Source organism: Scylla paramamosain, chromosome 10 (genome assembly GCF_035594125.1).
Source record: "Scylla paramamosain isolate STU-SP2022 chromosome 10, ASM3559412v1, whole genome shotgun sequence".
Classification (NCBI taxonomy): Eukaryota; Metazoa; Arthropoda; class Malacostraca; order Decapoda; family Portunidae; genus Scylla; species Scylla paramamosain.
Window position 1 is genome coordinate 20,717,625 of NC_087160.1, and position 21,081 is coordinate 20,738,705.

Here is a 21,081-nt window from a genome sequence, read left to right on the forward strand (position 1 = left end):
GCCTTCCCGGTGACTTCAACGCGCCAGTAGAGGCAGCTCCACACGCTGCCAAGAAGGCGGTGCAGTTGTGAAGGTAGTAACACAGTTACTGTTGGCAACACATGTATGGTACTTGAGTAACATAGCGCAACCAAGCTTTGCTAGTTGAGTTACACCTCATTTGTATACAGACAAATTGCCTATCCAATAAATAATACTGAAATGAAAATTATACAATATGCTATCTGAATTAGATAAAGGTACCACGAATTAATCGTCAAAAACTCTGCAAAGATACAAATTCCTATCTGCATGAAACGTTATTCTGCCCTTCCCGTGCGCGCAGCAACAGTCGGCGCTTGCTCCTATCTTCATCCCTGAGAACACTCACACTTCCATGCACAAAGGTTAATAATCGATGTTTTTTTTCTTATTTAATACTTTACACAGCTTCAACCACCATCATCTCAGCTATCATAATCATCGTCATCGGCAGACGGCGCTAGTCAACTGTTACTTAGCTTCCTGATAAACTATATAACGTGTCTGTTCAATGAGATAATATTTATCTTTTTTTCCTGCAGAATCTCTCGTCTCCTGCAGCACAGCACGTAGCTATGCGCCCAGACCAGCCAGCCCCATGCTCACTCAGGGGTCAGCGTCAGCAAAATAATTCATGCAGTAAATTTCCTAAACTAGAGCAAGAAAATTCCCAGTCATGCCGCGCTGCGATAACCTGCTGCAGTCGAATGCGGCGATGAGTCGTCTCGCTGGTGGGCTCCACGGCCTGGGCCACGCTGTATGACCACGTCCCGCCCCAGCAGAGAGCCAGACAGCTGGTGTCTGTATCGCAGCGGTTACCAACACACTAAGCATCAATATTTCATTAGTCCCATGGATATATTGCACCGAAAGAATTGATATGAAACATGTGGTATGACCGGAAATTATGATTTATATTGTACTGGGTGAAGTGGCAAATAGTATGATATATTTTGCAGTAGCCTAAAAATTAGCACATATGTATTGCTTCTAGTCAGGCTGATATCAGGTCTTTTTTTTTTATCCCACACTGAACGCTGTAAATTAAATACTACTTCTGAAACATAAAAACGCATTTTTTTCCGCTACATCGGAGGTAAAATATCGTTTGAGCTCTAACACAAAATATATACGTACAACAATGCGGCCGTTATGCAGACACTTTCAAATAACACTTGAAAAAAGTTCAAATAAAGCTTACTCTCGTCTCTTCTAACCGTCATCTGCGGGAGGGACAAAACCTGCAGACCAACGAAACAGCGATGACGACTTGCTGAAGGACGTTGGCGTTTCTTTCTCCTTTATTCTTTCTTTGGAAAAACAGAACTTCAGATTTACACTGGCATTACTGAAAGCTTACTGCCCTCTAATTCTAGTTACTACTCAAGGAATTCTGAGAGTTCTAGCCAATAAGAAAAAATCTTCTCTTCAACAATTCTATGACTCATTACACTTTTCTTCAGACAGGAGACAAGTGTTCAAAATTACGTCACGTGTCCTCATGTCCGTACCCCGCACTTCCGACCTTCTACTACCTTCTCAGTAAACAAATTAAAGTCAGTTTTCAAGCAGAATTCCAGCAAGTAAAAACACGCTTAATGGGACAAAAACTACAAACAAGAATTTAAAAAAATAGTAAGAACTAGTTTTAGTTTTTCAGGTGTACCGGTGCTCCTACGTTGAATGATGCTGTGTCTTAGGTCACACACATTAGGGACGTAGAGGAAAGTGTGTTGCTTTGGAAGTAATCGGTGGGGTTTTGTCACAAATAACAAACACACATGAGCTGCGTGCTTTTGTATGTAATATTTTGCAAACACATTACGTACAATATATCATTGCAGGCCTGAAGCAAATTTTTAACCATCCTTCCTTCTAGGAAAAGTGAAGCTTAGGTGATTTCACACGCACACGCGCGCACACACACACACACACACACACACACACACACACACACACACACACACACACACACACACACACACCTGCCCCAGAGGCACTCACCTGGGGGCGGCCAAGCCAGGTGGCTGAGTGGCGCAGCATTACTAGACTCTTTTTAAAACTGCTTCCCTTTGTTCATCCTTTTAGGCCTCACAGGAGGAAGCTAAGCAGATGTTTGCTTTCACAATATGGTGATGGTGGAAGACAGTGCATTTAATACGGCCGCAGATGCGATGGTGGGCTTCAAAACAAGTTACTTCGTGTTGCAGTAAACAGGAAAACTTGGAAGCGAGTCGACGGCTGGGCAAGCAACGGGGATAGATAAGTGAAGCATCTTGGGGCTCAACAATTAAATAACATGAAATGCAGGTTTGAAGGGGGGAATGAGATATAATGGCCTTCTCCCAGCATTTAGAGAGGAATTTCACTTGATAATATGAAAGAAAAATAGACGGACAAGTGTTTGGGCATTTATGAGTTTATAGAAAGTTCAAGGCAAGAAGCAGCTATCTCTGACTAAAAGACTGTGGACACGAGAGCAAGTATGGTCACGGAGGTACCACACAATGGCCGAGTGTGTGTGTGTGTGTGTGTGTGTGTGTGTGTGTGTGTGTGTGTGTGTGTGTGTGTGTGTGGAGGGCGGGAGGGAACACGGCAGCAGGCAGGGAGGCACATGACCGGATTGCTTTCCATCGCCTGGGATGACCTGTGGCGTGCTCAGTAGACCGTTTAAATGGCCGCACTCAAGGAAACCGTTTACATAACACACAAAAAAAAAAAAAACAGAATCGCGAGTTTAACCCTTGCTGTTTCTTTTAATATGCCTTGAATGTTCTTCACTTGCCTTCTATTCATGTCCATCTAATTTCTGTACTGTCACAGCGATGAAACGTCAAGTATTAGTGTAAGGTATTATAGTGACATTCGTGATAAGTGACTAGTGTTCGTGAGTGGACAATCAACCACAAGTCACTCAGGAGGTTCAATCATGCATCGAAACAATCCTGGATTTGGGGTTCTGATTAATACAAGAAAACACAGGGCAGTTTGTATCATAACAAGGTTTTTCCTCATTAGTAAGGAAGCAATGACACAACATTCGCCACGGTGTTAATTCAGAACATAGTTGGATCACTAAATGTGTGAGGATCAAGTTATTTTAATAACTGTGTTCAGGTGGTCCTGGCGGCGGCGGCGGAGGCAAGGCAGAGTGACGGCCGACGCGTGTCAGCCGCGTCGCCTGTCGCACGATGCCGCGCACCGCCCCGGCCACCATCTTACTCCAAATTTCAGCCGCCGCCTTGCCCAGCTGTGGAGGCAGCCACTCCTCGGCGTTTCAGTCCCTGGAAATATACTGGGGGTTATAGTCACATACAATTACCAGAATGATTTACTTATTTATCACACTGAAAAATAAAGCACAATAAATACAAATAAACATGATATAAACCGTAAAAATTATGAAGAAAAAGATTAGGAATTATTTTGTGCAAATAAAAGAATGTCTAAGAGTTGGAAAATAATCTAAAGAAAAACCCGCTTTACAGATGCTCCATTAAAAATATGTTACCAGCAAGCTCCAATGAAATGGCCGATTCAGTACCAGAGATGTCTTGATGCTTCTTTCTTTAAAAGAATTCAGTGTAAAAAAAAAATATGAAAAAATGCCTGTATGTTCGAAGTTTTACCAGTGAAGAGTGAAGTAACTGGTTAACTCTTGCAACAGTAAAATGGATAGAAAAGGGATAAGAATAAGTAGAATGTTTTGCTCTGTGAAGCTACGAGAAGGAGAGGAGGGCAATTAGCAGGATCTGCAAAAAAGTACCAATGAAAATAACGCTAAAATATAGGAAGAGATGCAGCAAGTGGCAGAGTGCAAGAAATTTAAGACAGGAAGAAAGTTGATAAGACCCAAAGCTATTGACTCACTCATTTGTGAGTGGAACCCTGCGCTCTCTCGTCCTACACTATACAGGCATACTCGATCCAAGGACAGCTAAGACGCCAGTAAAGTCTCATCATATGGAAGAAGGAAACTGACAGAAACGACAAAGAACACAAAATCAATGCGTGTTTTATCTCGTAAAACTTAAAATGAGAAATTTCCAATTAAGATGTATAGACACAGGATATTTTACGAACGTAGTGTGTAGAAGAACGGGCAACTGAGTCTAACTGAAGAAGAGGAGAGTTGTGTGGAAGCTCAGAAACTAAACAACAATGTATCGAATTGTTTTCTCGTACTAGTATGTCTAAAACCACAATAAAGCTTTCCCTGAAATCCCGAAGAGAGACCCTAACAAAACCAATGTGGATACAGAAGTTTGCCACCCGGGTCGCTTTTCACAGAATCCACGATATTGGTTAATCAGAATACTATAAGAAGAGAACTGACTAAGAATTTTCTTATACAAGACAGACTAAAAACTTTAGAAGCATAAGATATTAAAGTAATACGACACACACACACACACACACACACACACACACACACACACACACACACACACACACAGAGCTCTCACATCAATGAGTATAGATTTCAATAAAGCAGAGAGAAGTCAACCATTCCATAACCTGCCATCGCGTCGCACAGTCTCTTTTTAAACAACGAGAGTATTTAAAATGCAAGTCTTCAGTATTTTCCCCCTCCCGGTCTTGGGCCTGCAGCGTCCCCTCACCACTTGTCTGCCCATTTGTGTTCAGCGCTGGCAGCCTCGTTCACAGCGCTGACCAGATAACATGCTTCTGTTGTCCCTCAGCCGCCTCGCCGCCTTAGTAGTGCTTGTCAGAGGTACGTGCTTCAACAAACCTCTTCTTCACTATTTTTTATCCTCTACGCGAAAACAGGCTCCTTGAAACGCATGATAAATATCTTGAAAAGTTTCTTGAACCTTAGTTTCGTAAATACTCTTACGGTAATTTCTCGTCGTTCATTTGCAAACAAACAACCTGGTGATTTGCCACTTTCTAAAGAATGCCCGTCCATTAGCAGTAATACTCCCTCGTAAGGACCAACCCCTGTGCCTGCGTGTGGGTTCCCCGAGCCACGCTGCGACGACCAAAGCAGAGCAGTAATATTCATGCACTCACCAGCCAGGGAAGGAACACGTTTGCAAGCCACATGAATGAATTACACGGATAGAGCAAACAAAAGCCTTCCTTCCTCCAAGAGATTTTGACCTTACTTTAGAGCCTTGCACCTCAGCAGGCCTTTTTTTTTCACCCTTTTTATTGCCCCTGACAGATGCTCCTCTTACATATATAGAAGCAGAAAGGTACGGATAGGCATCATGTGAAAAAATGGAAAATAAACAGAAAGAAATAACAGGAAAAAGAAAACGGAAAGAACACAATTATCTCAAGACTGCATCTCTTCTTCCTTAGCGGTCATAACAATACACAGGTGGTATTCAGTTGGTGGCATTCAATTAATTTACAACTCTGTGCGACGGAGGTCAAGGTAATGATCCTTCACCCGTCTCTTACCCTGCATTCCTTCAAATTAAATGTCACTTCCCAAATTTATGGCCGCCAACCTGCAATTTATATAATCATGCTGGCTAGATGAGTCGTCTAAGTTAATTAATACTCTTCTTTACAGCTACATTACAACAGGAGCAAGTGTTTTGGTCCCTCTGCTTGCTCTTGTCTGTCCTGTGAGGCAACAAGTTAATATATGTATTGTGCTACAATTAACACACACACACACACACACACACACACACACACACACACACACACACACACACGCACACACACACACACACACACACACACTCACAGTCTCTCTCTCTCTCTCTCTCTCTCTCTCTCTCTCTCTCTCTCTCTCTCTCTCTCTCTCTCTCTCTCTCTCTCTCTCTCTCTCTCTCTCTCTCCTAAAAGTTCATCAGTGTCTGGAAAAAATGCAATCAGTATTTTGTTACTTTTTTCGCTACCTTCTTCTATAACCACTCAGTGTCCTGTCTCAAGATATCTTCGGCAAGACAGTTCCAGTAATGAGGAAACAAACAACACCAGTAGCAGTCAAAAGGTAGTTAGGAAGCAGAAACAGAACCAGCAGCGATAAATGTTGCGGGGAGAAAACAAATGCGCAGGTTCCGACATCATTAGCAGCAATAACAGTAAGGGAATGTGTTGTGGCAATATCACTGACAATATAGTAAACAGAGAGATAAAGAGAGTAAAACGTGTACTTTTGACATAAAGCTGCAGTTCTATATATATATATATAACATTGCACCACCACCGCTACAACATCCCCGCATCTTTGAAAGAATCTATTTGGTTGAAAATCGTGAAAAGAATCAACTGAGAATAAAATATACAACAGTCAACATCTCAACCCACTCATTACTTCAGACAATTTCCTGACTTCTTGAAATCCTCTCTTGTTAGCACAGAACAAACATATATTATATTGTAGGCAATAAATAACTGCAGGTGATTCTAAACGCCATGATTTTACAAAGGTATCATCTCGCACCATCAAGAACGTTACAAAATCCTCTAATGGAACACAAAAGATACTGAAACTGTTGCCGCACTAGTACTGAAATGGTTAAACAAATGTAATATATCAGGTTATCGCCAGAAAATAAGTCCAGATGATCTAAAACTCCTTGATTATGCAAAGGTGTCATTAAATATCATGCGGAACTTCAAAATAATCTTCTAATAGCAGCCAGAATGTAATAAAAGAGATGCCATAGTACTAAAATGGTTAAACAAATAGATATCAAGTTTTTTGGTGATAAATAGCTCTCAATAATTTTAAACTCCATGTAACATTATCTGAAACTTAATGCAGTAATCTAAACGGGACCCATAATATAATAAAACTGACGCCGAATTACTGGAAGGGTTAAAAAGAAAAAGTTATCCAGTTATTTCTAGTAAATATGATTACATAATATCAGGTGATTTTTTTTTAAGTCTATGATTATGAAAAGGTATCATCTATTATCACCCGAAACATGATAAAAACCAGTAAATAGGAACGATAATATAATAAAACTGATGCTGTGGTACTTAAGAGGGTTAAAGAAATAAATATCCAGTCGTCGCAAGCAAATAATTTCTAAACCACACGATTATGAAAAAAATATCACCTCTCATCATCCGGAGCTTGATAAAATCTTCCAGTGGCACTCAGAATACAATGAAACTCATTCCGTAGTACTGCAAGCGTATAATGAATAGATATCAAGTTGTGTCTAACAAATAATCTCAAATGATTTTAAACGCCAAGGCATCATCAACAGAGTATCACCTGGAACTTGATCAAAGCCTCCAATGACACCCAGAATACAATGAAACTGATCCCGTAGTACTGAAAGAGTTAATGGTGGTGACTTTTCTGACAGTCAGTGACCGACGCGCGTCAGTGGGCCGCCTGTCTCTGGTCACCTCGCCCCGACGCAGTGCCGCCGCCCGCCACACTTCCCGAGTCGCCTCACGCCACGCGGAGCACGGCAGGGAACTGTAGTGCTGCCGCTCGCTAATACTAAGTCTTTTTGCTCCAATCCTCTTGTTGCGCTGGTCATTCTGTTGTGTGTGTGTGTGTGTGTGTGTGTGTGTGTGTGTGTGTGTGTGTGTGTGTGTGTGTGGATGGGTGTGTGGGTGGGTGTGATCTCTTATACCAAGCACAGTTTCAAAGTAATGTTAATAGTAATAACTATCACTTTATTATTATTATTATTATTGTTATTATTATTATTATTATTATTATTATTATTATTATTATTTTAGTTGCAATTATTATCAAACACGGTGAAATTCAGCAGCAGTAGAAGCAACACACTGAGTCACTGATCGTTCTGGGAAATGAAGGACAAAGTGAGAAAATAATTTTAAGGGTTGTACTTCTCTTCGACTTCTATCATCATTATCATCGTCATCATTATCGATGAGAACGACAACAACAATAACAATAACAGTAATAATAGTAATAATAATAATAATAATAATAATAATAATAATAATAATAATAATAATAATAATAATACCTACAAGAAATTAAAAAAAGAACACATTAATGATGACATAAACATTACCTCTCGTTATTCTTACTATATATTTCAACATCACCATTTATCATCATCATCACCCCAAATACTTTCATCACCACCATTTCCTACAACACCTCGTACCGCCGCTGCCAGGACCGCCGCTGCCTGGCCTGGACTGTGTCAAGAGGGACGGGAAGGTACGGCGCCCTGGGGAGGAACAGAGGAGCACTGCGTCATCACAATGGATGGGTTGACTTCGGGAAAAAACTGAGACGTAGATGGATGGGTACAGACACAGGGATGGACTTACCCATTGATTGAACGGTACACAGACACCAGAACACAGACAGAGAGAGAGGCAAGTAGACTAGAATGTTCTTTTTTGTGTGCGTATTCGTAGGTATTGATGGATATAAAGTAAGGAAAGTTGTCGATATAAAGTAGATAATTGTTCATATAAAGTAGAAAATTGTCGGTGTAAAGTATAAATTATTAATGTAAAGTAAAAAGTTGTCCATATTAAATAGAAAACTGCTTATAAAATTTAAAAAAAATGTCCAAGGAGAGGAAATCATTATAATATTGGACAGAAAGAAGAGAACATTTTCGAGTACAAAAAATATGAGAGAAAAAGGAAAAAAAGAACTGTATAATATAAAGGCAAACTATCGTAACATCCCCCAAAAAAGGAAAGAAAAGCTTGGAAGCAAAAAAGAAATATCATTATATGGTCGAAGGAAGAAAGAATTTTATAATCTGACGGCAGACCATCGCATCTGACAAAAGAAAAGAAAGAAGAGTGTAGAAATAATAATAAAAAAATTAAAAAAATAGAACAGATGCAACAAAGAGACATAAAATCCATATTCGTGGAGAAAGGAAAAGGAAAAGGAAAATTAAATTACGACGAACTGAGGCAATACGGGGAACGCAATCCACGGAAATGCCTCACAAAATATAGGTCGTAGCAACGCGGCGCCTCAAGCTGGAGAAACACGACACCTTCATAGAATAAGACGTAAGTAGGCTGCTTGGTCTGACCTACACGAGGCGGCGGCGGCCACACGTGCTGCGAGGAATACTGCGGCGCTTGATGAGGGGCGAGGAATGTCAATACAGGAATCCAGATGAGGGCGGGCACAGAGAGGGAAAGAAAATAAAAGCATCTCTCTCTCTCTCTCTCTCTCTCTCTCTCTCTCTCTCTCTCTCTCTCTCTCTCTCTCTCTCTCTCTCTCTCTCTGATGTTTTGGTACCAAAACGATCTCGTTGCACTGTCAAAAAACGATTAATTGATCAGTCAATGAACTCCCTCTCTCTCTCTCTCTCTCTCTCTCTCTCTCTCTCTCTCTCTCTCTCTCTCTCTCTCTCTCTCTCTCTCTCTCTCTCTCTCTCTCTCTCTCCCTTTACCTCTCCACCTCTCTACCCCTCCACTCCCCTCTCTCTCTTCCTTTCCTTCTACTCCAAACACACATGCAATCAAATCAAAGGTAAGAAAGAGAAACAACATGACAGTGATACCCAGACATGTACAGGCGAGTCCAGCCGGCGCCTGCTCGGACATCAAAGCTCCAAGCAGTGCCCCGCGTTCCGCTCGAACACGCGTGGTGACTGTCGGTACTATGGTAACGATTCATCTGTTACATATCATTTCTCGTAACGCTTGATGGATCGACACTCGGTGTGGAGTGTAGATTAGAGTACACAAGGAGGGGAGAGAGGGAGAGGGGGAAAGGGAGAGAGGGAGTGGGAGAGGGGAGGAGAGAGGGTGAGGAAAGGAGAGGAGAGGGGAGAGGAGAGGAGAGGAGAGGGGAGAGGAGAGGAGAGGAGAGGAGAGGAGAGAGAGAGAAGAATAAAAAGACAGGCACACAAACAGAAAGACAGAAAAATAATGAGTGACAGATAGACAGACATACTGACAGACAGGAGGACACACAGACAGACAGAAAGATACAAGCTGTCTCCTAGACATCTGGAGGCTGGGAGGAGTGCAAGGAGCGACTGAGAAAAGCCTGGAAGGCTGGGCTGTCGGTGTGACTTTCAACAAAAAACATATCACCAGCCTTACATCTGACCTCTATATCGATTTTTTTTTATATCTTTGTTACTACGAACGTTCAGTCTGTCTCCGTCTTTCTGGCTACCTGTCTTACTTCTTCACAGCAATGAGGGATAAAATGAAGGATAAAAGCAATTTTGGGATAAAACTAACACCTTCCAACCCCGAATGACAGCTAACCTGTATGAAAATATTGATTGCAAAAATTCCGTCGCCGCTCTAATTTTTTTTTGTTAAGAAAGTACATTTTGCGTGTACATTTCTTAACAAGATGTGGCTTTCTGTTTCCAAAGCTGTAACTTTTCTGGGCGCGGCACCATAAACATACGGTCTGTTATTTCTTACAAAGTATTTGCACAGCATTTATAGTCTGCATGTGAGTATCTAGCTACTAGCCACAATAGACAGCAAGCGTATATATCATCACGTCAAACATAAGCAAATCACTTATTTTCATCTCCATTAAATTTCTATCTCAATCTTAGAATACGTCTCTTATATAATGGAGACACTGCGGCGTGGTGGTCCATTTCTTGCACACTGCTCCTGACTCCTCGGTGCCAGGAACCAATCAATCAGTCAGTCATTAGCCACTCCTCTGTTACGTCAGCGTCCAGCCCACAGCTCTCAACCCACTACGTGACTATCGGAAGGTCACAGCTCCCAATCCACTACATGAAGGCCACAGCACTTAAGCTACAATAGGCAGGCCACACCATACCGAATACCAGAGGCACACTGCAGGAGGAACAAGGGAGAGTTACTGTTTCCTTGACATTTTCAGGCGTGTTCCTGAACTGTCGATATCTACTGGTGCAGCAAATTATGTATCAATTAAAGTAAACACTGCTACCTACTACGCCCTTGCTTCTTGCGATATAAAGAGACAAGAGTCACTCAGCGTTTCGCAACTCGTGAGCAACGCTGTTAGGAGTGACTCCTGAACGCACTGACTCAACACTGACTCACCAAGCATAAGGTATACGACTGTCGGACATAAAAGTGTATTACATCTCTGCACGAACTGAAACAGGATACTGCATTTTTCACTACCTGTTTTTTGTACACATAAAAAAAAAAAGTACTTTCCGAGAGAATAAGGCTACATCAGATAATGAAATAAGAATTTAGGTGTCTATTACGCACATACATGAACCACAAAATGAAAAACACAACAGTAAAATCATAGAATCAATAGCAGGAAAGCCTCCAGCAAGCAGCCAGCCGCCACCTGCACCCAACACAACTCAATCCTTAGCACACACAGTAAAAAGAAACACTCACAAGAAGAAGGAACGTGTTGGATTTTGAAACCGATTACTAGAATAATTTATACCAACAAGTGGCGTATTCCCAGTAAACTCAATTTACTCACTTCACTAAAAAAACACCAGCTCGAGGGAACCTAGCTTCGTGTGTGAAAAATGTGTAATGCCCACAATCACACGCCTCATAATAAATAGAGAGAGAAAAGTAAAGCTAGAGCAATTTTTAAAACCTTCTGCAGAGCTAAAAGTTAAGATCACAAAGAACACTACCACCACCACCACCTCCTCAAGTTACGTCGCACCTCATCCTCATAGATCTCTCGTGTATAGATACATAAATAAATCAGAATCCAGGAATAACACAACATTCCATGACCTGTGAGTGCCAAGAATAAGAGAATACTTTTTTTTTTTTTCATACATTCCTCTCCTTATCTTGCTCTTTTCGTCTCTTCCACGTCCATTTTACGTACATCACTCCTTCCTTTTCCTTCTTTCATTTACCTCCCTTTCACTCATACACCCTCCATGTATCACTCTTTCCTATATTATTCACGCAATTTTTCCCTTCTTCTCTCCGTCCACTTCTTCCCCTTTGTTCACTATCACACTCACCCCACCCTCCCTCCCCCCTACCCCTCCCCTTTCTTTCGCCCATCCCACACATAGTACTCAGTAATCCAACTTGGGCCTCACAAAAGACACACAACAAGCCATCAGTCAGCTGTTGTGATGAGAGAGAGAGAGAGAGAGAGAGAGAGAGAGAGAGAGAGAGAGAGAGGTATGTGGGAGACAGCCTGGAGGAGAGGGGTCAGCTGCAGCGTGGAAATTATTGCAGGTGCCCATGGACACCGTAATGCAGAAGCGGAGGAGGAAGACACCGAGAGGGACACAGGGAGACACGGGAAGGGCTGGGAAGGAGACGGTGAAAAAAATATATATAAACTAGTAGAACATTTGAAACGAGAAACAAGGAGACAGCGACACAGGAAAAAAGAAAGAGGGATATACAAGGAAAAGGAAAGAAATATATAAAAAGAAATACTGGGAAGGGGACGCAGAAAAAAATAAACTAGTGGAGTATTTTTAACGAGAAACAGGTACACAGCGACACAGGAAAAAACGAGAGGTTTATAAGGGAAAGGAGAGATGTAAAGGATATAAAAATAAAGAAAAAGAGAGGAAAGGAATAAGGGACACGGGAAAGGCTGGTAAGGGGACACAGAAAAAAAAAGTATTATAAAAAGCAGAAGACATGAGAAGAAAATACAACAGGAACATGTGGAAAAAAAAAAAAACGAAAGAGAAATGAAAGAAATGACTGCAAAGGAGATACAACGAAAATATTTAAGTACAACATTTGAGAAGAGAGACAAGGAACAGTAACACGAAAAATACGAAATAGAGGTTAATAAAGAAAAGAGAGAGGTATGGAAGGAAAGAGTGAGAGGAGGAAAAGTAAATAAACAAGTAGAACATTTGAAAAGAAAAATAATAGAGATATATAAGGAAAAGGAAATAAAAATATATAAAAAAAAGGGATAGAGGAAGATAAGAAATTAGGACGTGGATAAACATTAAATAAAAGGATCGTTGAATTCACGAGACTCAGGAAAGCTGTTAAAGAAAAACGAGGCAAGAGAGAGAGAGAGAGAGAGAGAGAGAGAGAGAGAGAGAGAGAGAGAGAGAGAGAGAGAGAGAGAGAGAGAGAGAGAGAGAGAGAGAGAGAGAGAGAGAAATAAGAAATTATGATATAGATAAAAATAAAGTTTGATAATTGCGCTTTTAAGTCTCATAAAAGTGGGGAAAAAGGAAAACAAGGAAACAAGGAAAGGGAAGGAAAATTAAGAAATAAATATAGACAGCAAGATCTGATGTAATGAATGGCAATGAAAGAAACAAATGAACCCAATTGCACGTACAAGACTCAGACAAGTGGGGAGTATTAATGAGAGCAGGGAGGACATGAGGACAAGCAGATGGGAACTGGAGTGACACGTGCAACTAAGACATTCAGAAACGTATTTGTGAAAACCGAGCATGGAGGAGTGTAACGTGCATGAAGAACAGAAGATGAAGAAGATAAGTAAAGAAGAAAATGGTGGATACAAGATTGGAAGAGGATGCCGGTAAAATGTGATACGCGGACTGAAGAAAGACACTTAAAGACACATGTACGAAAGTCAAGGGACACTCGTGTAAGCTTTGAAAGAGAGATTTTTAGGAGAACTAAACACGGAGGATTATAATGTGAATAAGTAACAAAAAATGAAAAAAAAAAAGGTAGATACGAGAAAGGAGGAAAAAACTGACACGCGAACAGAAGATACTTAAAGACATAGATACAAAAATCGAAACACTCACATAAGCTTTGAAGGGGGGATTACCAAAGGACGCAACACAGAGTCGTCCATTATAACCCGTGCCCCATAATGAAATACAGCAATCGATATCGGGCAGAGCTCAACGAAAGGCTCCAGGAATGGTACTCCAGAGTAGTGTGTATGATTTCAAGTCTCCACATTTCATCGTAGAATATAACTGTTAGATATAGAGGTAAAAAAATATCATGAAGGAAGACAAAAGGAAAAAGTACACGTATACGCACATCCAAAGTAATCATTAATAGACAAAGCAAATGTAAAACCAAAGACATGCGGCGTCTGAGGTGTGCGTTGCCGCCATGACTAGCACCACCGCCTTGTCCTTTGAGCCGCGGTGCACTGTGACGCCAGTGACATCCGGGACGCCACAGCTTACCTTCGCAGGCCTCTCCAGGTACTCAATTACCTGCGACCCCCTCGAGGGAGGATGGGCACCTGGGTGGCCTGTGCGTCATTCCCGGATCAGGACTGGAGCCTCGACTCACGCATTGGCAGCGGCACGCACTTACTCTTACATCACGGGAGCGCCTTACTGGGTGCCTAGCAACTCATTCATTTACGTAAACGTAGGCGAAATTAAATTGAATAATCCTGAATTAGTATTTTATCAGGCATTTGTATCGATGAGCCCAAGGATAATCATTACTTAGATCTATCTGGTTTCAAATTTCTGAAATATCAACGTTTGTGACATCGGCAAAATTAGAAGAATATTATATCAGAGGCACAAGTTTCTTTGTTCATCTGTGTGTGTGTGTGTGTGTGTGTGTGTGTGTGTGTGTGTGTGTGTGTGTGTGTGTGTGTGTGTGTGTGTGTGTGTGTGTGTGTGTGTGTGTGTGTGTGTGTTTTCTGTTTGAACTGAAGATAGTTCCGTGCATAATATGGGTTTGGTTAAATTTGGCATACCGACTGTGGTGGCTCCAAAGACAAGAGTCCTTCCCCCAAAAAGTTGTCGTCATTAAAACTGACGAAGCGGCGTCAAACTTCTCACTGAGCTGATTGCGAAGGCGGCTGTAAGACTTCCACATCGTTTCACTTATTCATCGATTGAAACAAATCCTGCAAGTGACGGAGACCTGCAGTGACTCAGGTACTCTCCTATTAAGTATACTCGAGGACAACACCAAGGCAACAGTACACTTACCTCGAATGAATTTAGCACTTATTTTTTTAACCCCAGGTCCTTTGATCTGCAAAGAATCCAACAATTATCAGATTTTGGAGGGATATTGTCTGCAGAACAGAAGAATAAAAAATGAGAGAAAACACTAAATACTTGAAATAATTAGTATGTTATGTTACACCATCAGATCACCTGAGACCTAGAAATTATCAGTTTTTATAAGGAAGTCTCACCAAATCATATAAAAAAAAAATAAATAAATAAAACACTAAATAACAGAAATGAGTTTGTGTTCCTCGACTTCTAACCGTGGTCGTTCTTAGGCTCGAACAAAAACAACACAATATCACCAGGCCGGCAGGAACAGCCACATTCCCACCACCACTCACTCGGGGTCTGCTTGTGTTCAGACTAACCACGAAAAGGGTCAGGTGAGTTCATCCCGAAGGTGACATCACCCACAACACGTGAATGCGGAGAGAGAGAGAGAGAGAGAGAGAGAGAGAGAGAGAGAGAGAGAGAGAGAGAGAGAGAGAGAGAGAGAGAGAGAGAGAGAGAGAGAGAGAGAGAGACGCTACACCACAGGTACACAAAAAAAGCTCCACCACAGCCCCACGCACATAAAAGACAAAAAATGCTAAAGAATTCCAGCAGGCCTGGCCCGCAGCATTGCCCACACTTCCTCTCACACCAGTGCCAGCCGAGACCCACTTCCTAATATCCTCCAGACGAAAAAAAAAAAAAAAATAATAATAATAAGCAACACACATTTTTGGCTAAAATTCACTACAGGAAGAACGGGAATAAAAAAAAATGAAAAGAAAAAACAAATAACACGGAAAGATCACTGCAAGTTTTACATCAGCAAATAAAACTCTCCCTCTAACGCGAAAACTTGACACTTATGAGGGTAGAGAGGTAGTGAGCAAATGTACAAACAAATAAACACAAAACAAAAGCTACAGTAGGAGGAGTCACGGCCAAAAGTAGAGTAATGTATCATTCTCATTCCTAAAATTCAGTGTTTTATCGTAGTCTTTATTCTGATCTGATGATACTTTCTTTACATTTTAGAGAAAAAAAAGAGGGAAATTTTGGTCAGAAACTATACAAGGTGTGTTTTATTTGCATTACTTCATTTTGTTTGTTTGTTATTACTTGTGTTTTCTTCATATATTCATATTATTTTAGAGTAAACAATTTTCTTAATAAAGATATAAAGGTTATCATAGATATTTCGTGAATATTACAAATCTTTAAAAATAATAATAAGTCTAGTATGTTACAAAGTGCACAGAAATATATCATATATAAAAATCTCATATCAGTTATTCATGCTCATCCACAAATAGCAGTTCTTACATTTTTATTACAATACTTTCCCATTGTGTCATGGTTTTCAATTACTACGTATTTTTTATTTATTTTTTTTTTTCAAGTGATCGTGAAATATTTATATCAGTCATTATACAGTTTTCCAGTATATTAATCAAACATAAATATCAACACAAGAAAAAGGAAAAGACAGTAGTATATATGTGACGTAAAGAATACCAACCCTTCTGGAAATACAAAAGTTCAGGAACACATAATTCACCGGCAGGAGGACCAGGCGCCGTGCAGGTGTGCCTCCCCGCACCAGCCTGAGGGAGTAGCAGAAATTGTTGTTAGCATTATTATAGTATTGTTACTTTTGATATTGTTATTTATATTATTATTATTATTATTATTATTATTATTATTATTATTAATATTATTATTATCAGTTTTCATTAGCTTTATAATAATCTGTACCATTGATAATATTGTTATAAACAAAATTTCATTAGTACTCGTATTAAGGACAGCAACAACGCTAACAGCAGCAGCAGTAACATCACCATCACCACGACCAATAACAACAACAAAACCAACATAAGAATTCATCCCCCCCCACCAAAAAAAAAAAACGCAAAATATTTCAACAAACCACACTTGCTCCTCACATTTCCTCTCTTCCTTTCCCCTCACCTCCTTTCCTCAATAACCCCCGTACCTTCCCTATTTCTTCCTTTAAACTCTTTACTATAAACTACAGGAACACTCTCATCATCTATTTCCCTTTTACCTGACTATCTCTTCCTCCTCCTCCTCCTCCTCCTCCTCCTTCACCTCGTCCTTCTCCTGAGACACTAGAGGAACCAGAGCAAACTAGTCCCTCGCTTGGATCATTTTCTCCTTATTGGCCCCCACTCGAGTCTGGCTCACACCTGTCCCATTACTGTTTTTTCCGCTTCCTGATTGTAATCTTTTAGTGGCTGTCTCTTGTCTCACCGGCCATTATCTCCCTCTTCCAGCTATACCCTTTTTTTCATCGTGGCATTTAGTGTGTGTGTGTGTGTGTGTGTGTGTGTGTGTGTGTGTGTGTGTGTGTGTGTGTGTGTGTGTGTGTGTGTGTGTGTGTGTGTGTGTGTGTGTGTGTGTGTGTGTGTGTGTGTGTGTGTGTGTGTGTGTGTATGTGTGTGTGTGTGTGTGTGTGTGATTCTCTCTCTCTCTCTCTCTCTCTCTCTCTCTCTCTCTCTCTCTCTCTCTCTCTCTCTCTCTCTCTCTCTCTCTCTCTCATCTCTCTCTCTCTCTCTCTCTCTCTCTCTCTCTCTCTCTCTCTCTCTCTCTCTCACTGTCTCACTGTCCAAGACCAAAGGGAACTTTTCTAATTAAAAAGGACTCTCGCAGGACTCAGTCAATCCCAACAATGTCCTCTGTATCCTCGCCAGTCCTCCCTGAACCCAGAAAGGACTCCAGCTTCCCCTCCTGCTGCTGGAAGACCTGGCCACAGCACGTCGTGGTTCTGTTTTTTTTACTTTATTGCTCTTCAGATCTGCACACGAAATTTCATGGTACGTAAAATACCCTGAATCTTTTATCTTTTTATGTATTTGTTTATTTATTTATTTATTTATTTATCGTTTTTTTTTTCCTTGCATGTGTTGTAATGTGTGGTGGGTTGGTGCCTTGTTTGGGCCAACCCGGTGTTGGATTGCCGGCCTGGTATGTAGATAGAATCGGTTTCATTTGTTCTATTTTCATTTATTTGTCTTTTCATTTATTTATTTTTTTTGTCTGTGTGTGTGTGTGTGTGTGTGTGTGTGTGTGTGTGTGTGTGTGTGTGTGTGTGTGTGTGTGTGTGGTGTGTGTGTGTGTGTGTGTGTGTGTGTGTGTGTGTGTGTTTGAATAAGAAAGATTGTTCAAGGGCAACAACTATAAAAACTGCTAAATTACTAATCCCAAATATGTAGAAAAATGTTCTAATCAGACTGGCTGTTTTAGTTTTGGAGATACCTTGATAATACCTTCCAGACAACTATCCCCTCTTCTTCAATGACACTCAACTGTCCCCCTCTTCTACACTGAACATCCTCGGTCTGTCCTTTACTTATAATCTGAACTGGAAACTTCACATCTCATCTCTAGCTAAAACAGCTTCTATGAAGTTAGGTGTTCTGAGACGTCTCCGCCAGTTTTTCTCACCCCCCGCAGCTGCTAACTCTGTACAAGGGCCTTATCCGTCCATGTATGGAGTATGCTTCACATGTCTGGGGGGGGGTTCCACTCATACTGCTCTTCTAGACAGGGTGGAATCAAAAGCTTTTCGTCTCATCAACTCCTCTTCTCTAACTGACTGTCTTCAGCCTCTCTCTCACCGCCGCAATGTTGCATATCTAGCTGTCTTCTACCGCTATTTTCATGCTAACTGCTCTTTTGATCTTGCTAACTGCATGCCTCCCCTCCTTCCGCGGCCTCGCTGCACAAGACTTTCTTCTTTCTCTCACCCCTATTCTGTCCACCTCTCTAACGCAAGAGTTAACCAGTATTCTCAATCATTCATCCCTTTCTCTGGTAAACTCTGGAACTCCTTGCCTGCTTCTGTATTTCCACCTTCCTATGACTTGAATTCCTTCAAGAGGGAGATTTCAAGACACTTATTCATCAATTTTTGACCACTGCTTTGACCCTTTTATGGGACTGGCATTTCAGTGGGCATTTTTTTAATTAAATTTTTGTTGCCCTTGGCCAGTGTCCTTCCTACATAAAAAAAAAAAATACTGCTCTTTCTACCTAGTTCACTTCATAGGAGGGTAGAAAACCATAAATAAACGACTCCTTTCAGAGATTACGCTGTAGATTAGTAAAATACCTCATAGTACCTCACGCTACCCTGGAAAATAATACTTCTTCTTTTCCACTTCTCTGACAGTAGCTATTGTACGTATGTTAAATGAAACTCCACACATGAAAGAGTACAGGTGTTTATGGGGTACTCCGTCATTCATACACCTGCCAACCGTGCTGAATTATATAGAAAAACGAAACATCAAACTATTTTCAAATATTAGATACCACTAATGTAACCCCCATACCTACACATTACAGTTGTATATTGGGTATTTCATCATTCATACACGTGCCCTTCGCAGTGAGTGTCCAGAAAAAGGAAGTATCAAAATGCTTCCTAATATTAAGTACTACCAACCATGACGTCATAAGAATATAGGAAAATAATGAAGTTACAAAATGAAGAAAAAAAATCTGAAATACTTGCATAACTGAAGTATCAAAAAGTAGATGTGGTAATATTAAAATCAGTAGTAGTAGTAGTAGTAGTAGTAGTAGTAGTAGTAGTAGTAGTAGTAGTAGTAGTAACAGTAATGTCTTCAGGGTCACTGCAATACAAACCACAGCACAGAGTCGCGTGGTTGCGTGTGGATATTCAAATTAAGACAAGACTCTGCGCCACACTCACCCTCAAGCCGATGCCGCTGCCATCCACCACCGCCACCGCCACCATCACCACCACCACCATCACTACCATCACCACCACCGCCACCACCACCACCACCACCGCCACCGCCAGCACCGATCCCCAGCAACACCGAAAAGTAGCAGCACACACACACACACACACACACACACACACACACACACACACACACACACACACACACACACACACACACACACACACACTTTTTGTACATTTTCAGTTTGTTAACTGCTTAAAGAATAAACCGTTTATTATTATTATTATTATTATTATTATTATTATTATTATTATTACACACACACACACACACACACACACACACACACAGACCCTAGTGACTCCTTACTCCATCTTATTTCTTTGGAGTTTTGATGTTTTATTAACTTAGGGACACAGTAGGTCAAGGTAGAGTTCTTAGCCTCAGCCCCCCCCCCTCTCTCTCTCTCTCTCTCTCTCTCTCTCTCTCTCTCTCTCTCTCTCTCTCTCTCTCTCTCTCTCACTATAATATTGCTCGCATGACCTATTCCTCTCTATTGCTGATCTAAACTACTTTTATTATTTTTATCCTTTATCATGGGCTGTTGTTTTCCTTCGTTTTTCTTTCTTTCTTTCTTTGTTGTTGTTTTTGTTATTATCTCTTTTCTCTCTCGCCCTAGTCGTCGTCGTTCTCCTCGTCCTGCTCCTCCTCCACCTCTTCCTCCTCCTGCCATGCATCCTATCATGCCGAAATGTGTGTGTGTGTGTGTGTGTGTGTGTGTGTGTGTGTGTGTGTGTGTGTGTGTGTGTGTGTGTGTGTCCAGAGAGAGAGAGAGAGAGAGAGAGAGAGAGAGAGAGAGAGAGAGAGAGAGAGAGAGAGAGAGAGAGAGAGAGAGAGAGAGAGAGAGAGAGAGAGAGAGAGAGAGAGAGAAGGGTGACCCCGTGGCACTCCAGCAAGGACCATAAGTCACCGTAGCTCCAGGGGACGTGTGGGTCGCCCGGGGTCCTCTTGATCACAGTATTTAGGCCCCTTATCTCCCGTTCCCCCGCTCCTCCCCACCCTTCCCCCAGCCCTCCACCACCCTTCCCCGCCCTCGCCGTGCACGCCACCTCAAAAGATTGGTGGATTTGGGAAGTATTCCGTCTGGGCCTGTTCTCTAGCCGACACACGCACGCACGCACGCACACACACACACACACACACACACACACACACACACACACACACACACACACACACACACACACACACACACACACACACACACACACATTTGAGTTTTTATACATATCTTGCACAGTGGTCTTTTTAAATTCTTTAATTATACTACGTGTGGAACCGAAGTGTTGTGCCTACTTGTATATCAACTAGTTTCCCTCCCTCCCTTCCCTCTCCCTCAGTATGTGTGTGTGTGTGTGTGTGTGTGTGTGTGTGTGTGTGTGTGTGTGTGTGTGTGTGTGTGTGTGTGTGTCTGCCAGGCTTCGTGGTTGGTCGCATTT

At 41.4% G+C, this 21,081-nt stretch overlaps 1 long non-coding RNA gene across 9 annotated transcripts in view; it reads right to left on the reverse strand.

Annotated features, from left to right (window-relative positions):
- Window positions 1–2,967: 2,967 nt before the first annotated feature.
- Window positions 2,968–21,081, reverse strand: part of LOC135104328 (uncharacterized) — a 237,173-nt gene continuing 219,059 nt past the window's right edge. For 5 of the 9 annotated variants that reach the window (XR_010270399.1, XR_010270393.1, XR_010270394.1 and 2 more), the window contains one exon: window positions 15,615–16,447. This is a non-coding gene — a long non-coding RNA (uncharacterized LOC135104328). Of the gene's footprint in view, window positions 3,306–14,610; window positions 14,872–15,614; window positions 16,448–21,081 lie in introns of those variants that run through there. The other 4 variants (XR_010270400.1, XR_010270395.1, XR_010270401.1 and 1 more) reach the window with 3 other exon arrangements.